Here is an 8,117-nt window from a genome sequence, read left to right as displayed (position 1 = left end):
CTCTGTCTATGTGGGGATGCTGTCCTCCAGGGCCAGACACTCTGCTGAATGATCTCTAGTGAGTCTGAGTCCTCGCGCCTGCATTAATAGAAGAGACTGCTTGCCAGGGCACCTAACAGGGAGAGGATTAGTGTTAAATGCCCAAGGAGGAAAGGGAAGAGGAAGAGGGGGGTGCAGGGCAAGATCAAAGTCAGAGAGCATGGCAATTGGACAGAAAGGGGAAAGAATAGCAAAGAGAGAGAAGAGGACAGGGAGAAACACAAAAAGGGGATAAAGGAAAAAAAGGCAGTGGGCTCTATGTTTAAAAGATTATTTCCATACCTAGCACCAAAGAAAGAAACCGGAAACCCATCCAATATTGCAAGTAGCAACCAAACGAAGAAGAAGATGGGTAAACACCAAGGAGTTTATTATAATAAAAAGTCCGACGCAGGCCGAGTTTCGCTCTATTTAGAGCTGCGTAAGACGTTCTCCCTTCTTGTTTTATAGACATTGCTGTAATAGACAATGGCTGCCGACTCATTTTTTAACTGTAGGCTCTGGGTGCATTGCTCCCGTATTTAGTATAATATGTTTGTGTTTCGTTAATATTTGCAGTGCTGCTCTTTCCTGAATAGGGTTGTTGCTGTTTGAGTTATGGCAGCTAGTGTTGTTTTGATATGGCAGATTTGTCTTTTGGGGTAAACTGTATGCATGACAGGCTGTGATCCGCACGACGGATTTTAAAAACAAGCCCACGACTTGTGCGCGCAGGGGGGGAGATTTTATAATCCTCACACGGCGACACAATCGGGCGAACTGGGAGGGAGCTTTCCTAACCCTACTCTTCCTTCCCCTCTCCTCCCCGCCCCCTAACCTCACATTTTTCACTTTACCGTTTGTCGCTCCTCTGGAGCAGAGGTAACTTCCGCTCGCCGGCCGGGACAGCGTCGAATGGCACTGTCCCGGCCCACCCCCCACCCCGGCCTGACTACACACCCCGGCCTGACACTTCAGCATGTAACGGGGGTAACTCGCGTGGCTGGGCCCTTTGTAAAATGTGCGCTGCACGTTTAGGGCCGAGCCGCGTGCATAACCCCATTTCTTGTTACGTGCACGGGCTTTTAAAATGCACTTGAAATTGCACAAAAGGAAACAGCCAGCGTCTGCCTGCTTATTCCTTCTGCCTGTTTCCCAAGTTCCCACCCCATCAGGTAAGAGCTGAGAATGATAGGGGGGAGAGCTGTGAGGGGCTCAGACAGATGTGCGCCTGTGCAGATCCTGCATCTTTGAATGCTCATTCACTATGCAATACAAAAAAAAAAAAAAGTTAATTATTGCATTTTAACAAATAGTCTGCATTTTATTTTTGTGCAGGATCCTTAAGCAGTGAAGAACCGGGGGAGGGGGCCACATAGGGCAGCAGAAAATCCTAGCACCGGCCCCGAGTGGCAGTGCTGAAGCCCATAGCCAGGGCAGAGTGGGCACAAAGTGACCTGGGAATAATGACAGGGAAACAGAAAAATGAAGAGAAAGAAACAGCAATGAAAGAGAGATGAGGAAAAGGAACAAAAGAGGAATAACAAAAGGAGAAAACGAGAAGTCAAGATTCTCTCGGTTAATAATGAAAATTCAACGCGTGTCTTCTCCAGGTTTCTGTGCATTAGGAATAGAAGAATCTGCTCACCCATCTGTTCCTCCAAGGCTGGGATTAAATCTCCATCACTGGTAACCTGCCAAAAGAAATCCAACAGCCATTTGTCTCCATCAGTAACTTGCGCTGTCTGTGTACGTTACACTCCCAAAAACTATATCTGTTTCGCTGTTTTTGGGAGACTTCGCAGCTGATTATGTTTCCATTGGGTGCCCTCTCAGTATCCCAGCCAAAATTGTACCTTAATAACTTCACTTGAAGAAGAAAGAATCAAAATGATTTTGTCATGAGACGCAAAGACAATTTTTCAGCAATTTTCCCCAAGGGAGAGAAAGGGTTTACACATTTACGATAAACTTTGGAAAATTGTCCGACCACTGTGTGAGTGAAAGTAAGCAGGCAGTGTAACAGCACGTGCGCCTCTATCCACTGCCAAAAAAAGTACGCGTGCCTGTGACCTGCAGCTGAGACACACGGCGCGTGCCCGGAGCAGGGCGGTCAGTCTAGCAGCACGTGCGCGTGCTTTTTTCATGGACCCTTACACTGGTGTTTAATATAATCACTTAATGGCAAATGTACTGAAAAGAAAGTGAAAAGCTTACCTCTTGCACCTGAGACAGGTTCTTCTGCAGCTGTAGAAGTTTAAAGCCTGCAAGTCCCACGCCCAATAGGGCCAAGAGCAGCAGAAGGAAAACGATGAAGAAGAAGAGGTGGGCACCATGGCTTGCTTTTCTCCTGCTGGCTGGGAATGAAGGAGAAGCAGGCACGGAGGAGCAGGTGGTGGGACTGGAATTGCCTTCCTCCACCCAGCCTACCTTATCCCAAACATAACGCGCATTCTCCTGCATGACGGGAGGGGAGAGGTCTAACGTCCCTGCAGCAGGTCAATAACCCAGCTAGGCCAAGAGAAGTGCTTTCTGCTGCAAAGTGTCTGCAGCATGTGAGCGCTCTGTCACCCTCCCTCCGTCTGCCACTTTGAAGCCCACCTACTCCTTTCTACGTGGCTCTCCTATAGCAACAGCAAGCCAAAAGTTTCCACCCTCCTCTTCACTGATATATATAGATATACACATATATCTGAATTTCCCTGCTTGATGGAATAAAAATTACTAATTGCAAAGGATAAGCACAAGTTTGTCAGGGAGAAACATAAGTTCCCACCTCCTTTTCCTTCTTGCTGATGTGCTGCACTCCCCACTATCCAGCTGTACTAGTTTACTGACATAACTGATCTAACACGCTGGTGGCCCTAAGTTAACACAAGAGGAAACTGGCAAGAGGCTGAGGACGGAAATGATACCTAAATAAAACTAAAAGTCTTTTGTAATTAAAACCTCATGGACCACTTCCTGGATGAACAAATGGGGCTTCTGCAATGCAACGTAGAAGTGTTAGCCATGCTGGAATTTCCACCCCATTCTCAAAAAGCTTAAAGGACGAAATGTTCTCCTACCGAACAAGCTCTGCAATGCAGGTTTTTACACGTACACCAGCAGCCAAAGTCTCGGTGGGACACAACCTTAGAAGGTGCAGCAACATCTAGCTGAGTTATTTGGTATCCCCAGGACTCAGTTGTTTGCTATTTACAAATGAGATATTTAAAATATTACATTCCAGTACATGCCACAAGACAGCAAGAGTGTTTGGGTCATTGTCAGAAGATTATCAAAAGGAAAAATAGCATTACTATTACATGGTATCACTTGGGAAAACAGAGTGTACGTGAATCCTCAGCTCAGTGTGAACCAGAGGTCAAAAAAGGAAACAGAATATTAGGAATTATTAGAAAGGGAATGGAGAATAAAACAGAGAATATTATGATACCTCTGAATCGCTCTGTGTGCAATGCAGGTTACTGCTTCTCAAAAAAAGATATAGCGGAACTAGAAAAGCTACAGAGAAGGATGATCAAAATGATAAGAACATAAGAACATGCATACTGGGTCAGACCAAGGGTCCATCAAGCCCAGCAATCTGTTTCCAGCAGAGGCCAAACCAGGCCACAAGAACCTGGCAAGTACCCAAACACTAAGTCTATTCCATGTTACCGTTGCTAGTAATAGCAGTGGCTATTTTCTAAGTCAACTTAATTAATAGCAGGTAATGGACTTCTCCTCCAAGAACTTATCCAATCCTTTTTTAAACACTGCTATACTAACTGCACTAACCACATCCTCTGGCAAAAAATTCCAGAGTTTAATTGTGTGTTGAGAGAAAAAGAACTTTCTCCAATTAGTTTTAAATGTGCCTCATGCTAACTTCATGGAGTGCCCCCTAGTCTATTTTCCGAAAGAGTAAAAAACCGATTCACATCTACCCGTTCTAGACCTCTCATGATTTTAAACACCTCTATCATATCCCCCCCTCAGCCGTCTCTTCTCCAAGCTGAAAAGTCCTAACCTCTTTAGTCTTTCTTCATAGGGGAGCTGTTCCATTCCCTTTATCATTTTGGTTGCCCTTCTCTGTACCTTCCCCATCGCAACTATATCTTTTTTGAGATGCGGCGACCAGAATTGTACACAGTATTCAAGGTGCGGTCTCACCATGGAGCAATACAGAGGCATTATGACATTTTCCGTTTTATTCACCATTCCCTTTCTAATAATTCCCAACACTGTTTGCTTTTTTTTTTTTTTTTAATTCTTTATTTATCAGCATTTCAAATAATACAAAGTAATTTTGTATAGAATCACAAAAGATGTAAGAAATTGTTCTTTACATGAAATACTTTAAATTAAATCAGATCTGTTATTTAGGAAGCATGACAAAGTCTTACAATCTCTATACTTTGTAGGAAACTTGAGAGGAAGAGAATACATAAGGAGAACATAAGAACAAATTTAGAAGTAAGGCAGGGTTAGACGACAGATTCATTTTCTGGATCCTGCTCTATAGGCTGTGGGTTCTGCTCTCGTGCCTCTAGGAAGGCTTGAAGTTGTTCCGGACTGAAGAACACATATGTATTCCCTAAAAGTTTTACTATGCACCTACAGGGGTACCGTAAAACATAGGTTCCCCCTAGTGCAAGAACTTTAGGGCGTAATGAAATAAACTTTTTCCTTCGCATTTGCGTTGGTTTTGCCAAATCTGGAAAGATACGAACTTGGCCACCCAGAAAGGAAACATTCAAATTTTTGAAATAATTCTTCATTATCATTCCAATGTCATTTTCTGAATAAAGAGTCACAAACAAGGCAGACCTCTCTATAATTTCCTCCGTTGATGTTTCTAGAAAATTGGATAGATTCTCCATGTCTATCCCTATACCAGGCAATATTGAGGTACTCCTTTGTCTTAAGAAGAATATTTTTTAAACTGGCGGGACATTCTCAGGAGGAATCTTTAATATCTCGATAGCAAATTTCTTAAAAGTCTGCAAAGGCAACTCTCCCATAACTTTGGGGAAATTTAAGAGTCTTAAATTTAAGTGCCTTAAATAATTCTCTATTGACTCCAATCTTCTTAAAGACCATAGTCTCTCATTAACAGAAACTGCACTTAAATCTTGCAACTTTTTCACATCAACAGTTACCTTTGTTAAGACTTTTTCTAGATTTGTGTGGTCAGTTTCAATCTTATTCATTCTCTTGGAAACTTCCTCCAGTTTACAAGCCTGTCCATCGAGCTTCGCAGCATTTCCCGCAACCAAATCCCAAAGGGCATCCAGCGTTACAACTGCTGGTTTTGTGACTCTCTGTGGAGTAAGTGGAGGAACCGGCTCTGATGTTCCTTCTCTGCTGGCTACACTTCCTTCCACTCTCACAGCCTCAGCGGAGGCAAGAGCACAAGTTGCCCCCCCCCCCCTCTGCATCGTCTCTGGGCTTGCCTCCCAACTGAGCATGCCCGAAGGAAGTTCCCGACGGCGTCTCAGCAGGCACAGAGTCAAGCAGTAGAGCTGCCTGAACCAGCATTTTAGGGTCCAGAGGCGTCAGCGATAGTTCCCCGGGTGAGTACTGGGCTCCTTTCCCTGCTTCACCAATGGGGGTAGACGTCCTCGTTTCTGATGTCGGAGTCGCATATTGGTAAATCAGCCGCTGCCCTTCCAAATTCTCCGGTAAGGGAGGAAATATCCGGATTTTCCCCTTCCTCTTGTGTGGCATTATAAACTTCAAAGAAAAAAGACTGCAGAAAAATTTGGGGACGAGGGCTTCGGAGCTACTCAATGTGCGTCTGCTCCCGCGGCCATCTTGGTTCCTCTCTTCTGTTTGCTTTTTTGACTGCCGCAGCACACTGAACCCACGATTTCAATGTGTTATCCACTATGACGCCTAGATCTCTTTCTTGGGTGGTAGCACCTAATAGGGAACCTAACATTGTGTAAGTATAGCATGGGTTATTTTTCCCTGTATGCATCACCTTGCACTTATCCACATTAAATTTCATCTGCCATTTGGATGCTAATTTTCCAGTCTCACAAGGTCTTCCTGCAATTTATCACAATTCGCTTATGATTTAACTACTCTGAGTAATTTTGTATCATCTGCAAATCTGATTACCTCACTCGTTTTCCTTTCCAGATCATTTATAAATATATTGAAAAGTACGGGTCCCAATACAGATCACTGAGGCACTCCACTGCCCACTCCCTTCCACTGAGAAAATTGTCCATTTAATCCTACTCTGTTTCCTGTCTTTTAGCCAGTTTGTAATCCACGAAAGGACATCGCCACCTAGCCCATGACTTTTTACTTTTCCTAGAAGCCTCTCATGAGGAACTTTGTCAAACGCCTTCTGAAAATCCAAGTATACTACATCTACTGGTTCACCTTTATCCACATGTTTATTAACTCCTTCAAAAAAATGAAGCAGATTCATGAGGCAAGACTTCCCTTGGGTAAAGCCATGCTGACTGTGTTCCATTAAACCATGTCTTTCTATATGTTCTGTGATTTTGATATTTAAAACTCTTACCACTATTTTTCCTGGCACTGAAGTCAGGCTAACTGGTCTGTAGTTTCCCGGTCACCCCTGGAGCCCTTTTTAAATATTGGGGTTACATTTACCACCCTCGAGTCCTCAGGTACAATACATTATTTTAATGATAGGTTACAAATTTTTACTAATAGATCTGAAATTTCATTTTTGAGCTCCTTCAGAACCCTGGGGTGTATACCATCCGGTCCAGGTGATTTACTACTCTTCAGTTTGTCAATCAGGCAATAAAGGGGATGGAATGGCTCTTCTATGAGGAAAGATTAAAGAGGTTAGGGCTCTTCAGCTTGGAGAAGAAACAGCTATGGGGAGAAGTGACAGAAGTCTATAAAATCATGAGTGCTGTGAAATGGGTAAACGCCAGTCAATCATTTACTCTTAAAAAAAATACAGGGGGTAATATTTAATCTCTGGCTGAATTGCAGAGTTAGCCAGATAACTTTATCCAGCTAACTTTGGAGAGACATTCAATAGTGCAGCTGCACTATTGAATATAGCCAGCAATCTTAAAGATAGCTGGATAACTTTAGGTCAGTTAAGTTATCTGGCTAACACTGAGTTAGCCAGATAACTTACAGGCTGATTCTGTAAAAAGTGTGGGAGAGCCGGCGCTCCAATTGAGCGCCCACTCTCCTGATGCATGCCCAGGCACCTCTCTCTTGGGTAAGCAATTGCCTAGATTAGGTGTCATGCTAAGGACAATAGCGCATCCATAGCGCCTCCTCATTAGCGGTAGAGGTGGCTGTCAGTGGGTCCGATAACAGACGCTCAATTTTACTGGCGTCTTTTTCGAACCCACTGACAGCCATGGGTTAGGGAAAACGGACGCCAGTAAAATTCAGTTTCCATTTTTCTAACCGCTAACCAGCAGGCAGATTTATTTATTTTTTAAAATTTTTGGTGCCTCCAACTTAATATCGCTAGGATATTAAGTCAGAGGGTGTACAGAAAAGCAGTATTTTCTGCTTTTCTGAACACTTTTCCAGGTTACTTAGATCTTAACGCCTGCCCTTCACCAGCTTGGCCGCACATTTTACTTTCAGTATCCCGGGTGACTATCTAATAGGCTCATCCATGTGCATTTGCATGTGATGAGCGCTAATAGGGGCAGATTTTAAATACTTGCGCGAGCGCGTACTTTTGTTTGCGCAGCAGGCGCGAACAAAAGTACGCTGGATTTTATAAGATACGTGCGTAGCCGCGCGTATCTTATAAAATCCGGGGTCGGCGCACGCAAGGGGGTGAACATTTGTGCAACCTGTGCGCGCCAAGCCCAGCGCGCGCTGCTTGTTCCCTCCGAGGCCGCTCCGAAATCGGAGCGGCCTCGGAGGGAACTGTCCTTCGCCCTCCCCCCACCTTCCCCTCCCTTCCCCTACCTAACCCACCCCCCCCGGCCCTATCTAAACCCCCCCTTACCTTTGTCGGCAAAGTTACGCCTGCTTTCAGCAGGCGTAACTTTGCGCGCGGCCGGCTGCCCCGCTCCGTGGTCCGGTCCCGGGGGCTGTTCCGGAGGCCGAAACCACGCCCACGTCACCGCCCCCGAAATGCCGCA

The sequence above is a fragment of the Rhinatrema bivittatum genome, chromosome 10, assembly GCF_901001135.1.
Source record: "Rhinatrema bivittatum chromosome 10, aRhiBiv1.1, whole genome shotgun sequence".
Lineage (NCBI taxonomy): Eukaryota > Metazoa > Chordata > Amphibia > Gymnophiona > Rhinatrematidae > Rhinatrema > Rhinatrema bivittatum.
The sequence above is the reverse complement of the archived record's forward strand: the minus strand, read 5'-3'. Positions refer to the sequence as shown.